Source organism: Bos indicus, chromosome 18 (genome assembly GCF_029378745.1).
Source record: "Bos indicus isolate NIAB-ARS_2022 breed Sahiwal x Tharparkar chromosome 18, NIAB-ARS_B.indTharparkar_mat_pri_1.0, whole genome shotgun sequence".
Lineage (NCBI taxonomy): Eukaryota > Metazoa > Chordata > Mammalia > Artiodactyla > Bovidae > Bos > Bos indicus.
In genome coordinates this window covers 64,212,449-64,214,266 of record NC_091777.1, presented here as the reverse complement: position 1 = coordinate 64,214,266, position 1,818 = coordinate 64,212,449, and the positions used below count along the sequence as shown (strand labels likewise).

Sequence of the window (1,818 nt, the reverse complement as noted above, 5' to 3'; positions counted from 1 at the left end):
CTGCCACTGCAGGGGGTGCTGATTTGATCCTTGGTTTTGGAACGAAGATCCCATGTGGCCCCACAGCTAAATAAAAAAACAACTAACTAAATAAAATCAATAAACATGCAAAGTTCATATCACAAGAAAGAAAGTCGTATCGTCTGTGAAGATGAGGGGATTGTACTAGACTTATGATGATCATTCTGAAACATAAATAAATGCCCATTCTTTGTGTTGTCTATCGGAACTAATGCAAGGTTATGTGTGAATCGTACCTCAAAAAAATGGATACTGAGTGCTTACAGAATAATTGCGGTTATTGAAAGTGACTGCTAGATATTTAGCACTTTACCCATACATTCTAACAAGTCAAGAGCAGAACCTAGGAGTTCTAGGATATCTAAGAAGCAGCAGGAAAGGGGAAATGGTGGGAAAACAGGAACCCAGTACATTAGAGGTCTGTATCAACCATAGACGAATATCAAAGAAGGCTGCAATATAAAAAGACACAACAGAATTTAGGAAAGTAGAAGGTGATGAAGGTGACCACCAGCATCAGGATGGTGTGGGCGGCTCTGGTCTCCGGGGGGCATCTGTGGTGCCCAGTGGGGGTGTGAATATACTGCACCCTCTGGCGGTGTCTGAGCAGGAGAAGCACCATGGAGCCACTGGACCAGAGCATGACGCCAAAATACATGGCATCAGAGATGGACCACAAATAACTCGTACCTATTTCAGTAGGTGAGGATGAACAGAACCACGTGCCTTTGGTATCAGTATAGTTGTGCGTGTTCTGTGGACCAGTGAGTTTGAGAGGAACACGGATGTACATTAAGAAGCTGAGCATCCAGCAGGTGCAGCAGGAAGGACCAATGACCTTGGGGGCCCTTCCTCTGAGCATCACCCACTCCAGTCTCCTGGAGGTAAGAGTGAAGGACTGATATGTGCTCAGGACGCAGGTGGAGCACAGGGCGGTGCTGCGAGCCATTTTCTGTAAGTAATACACAAACTTACATCCAAGCCTGGACAGAGGATTCCTTGGAATAAAAGCTGCCATTGTGTGGGGAATGCCAGGGGACAGAAGAACCAAGAGATTGGCAACCGCCATGTGGGTATGAATCATGTCTGTGGGTCTCTGGCTTTGGCCAATCAAGACTGGAGAGATGCTGTGGAAGAAAAGTATGACATTGACCAGGGACCCTATCACCATCTGTATAAGATACGTGATTTGGAGAGCAGCCTCACTTGTGGTTCTCAGGGCATCTTTGTGAAAAAACATGGAGAGGATGTCAAGAGTGTCCTGGAGCAGAAAGAAGGCTGTGGTGGTGGTGGTGACATCAGCTGTCTTCTTATACAACCAGTACTGCACAAGGATTTCCATATTTTATTTTTCCTGGGGAAAAAAAAAAAAAAAAGAGCCTCACAGTCTAGAGAATTACTTTACCAGGATGAAATAAACCAGACACCAGTTAAAGCATTCACCATTATTTATTTGGTTTTGCTTTGTATTTACTTTTACATCCTGATGTTCACTCTCCATGCAGGGTCTACAAAGTGATGGTTATATCTATTTTGTTCAACAGCATTGTTGATTTAGTTCACCCATTTTTGTCATTATTCACAGAAATAGAAAAAAAAACCCCAAATTGTATGCAACCCATAAAATACTCCCAAATACTCTAAACATCTTGTGAGAGAAGAACAAAACATCAAGCTTCCTCATTTCAAAATATATGTCAAATCTATGGTAACAGAAACAGTATGGTATAGGCATAAAAACAGATCAGTGGACAGAATAGAGAGCGCAGAAATAAATGTATGCTCCTTTGGCTAATC

General features: G+C 42.8%; 1 pseudogene; it reads right to left on the bottom strand.

Annotated features, from left to right (window-relative positions):
* Positions 1–256: 256 nt before the first annotated feature.
* Positions 257–1,367, bottom strand: LOC139177369 (vomeronasal type-1 receptor 4-like; annotated as a pseudogene).
* Positions 1,368–1,818: the final 451 nt, after the last annotated feature.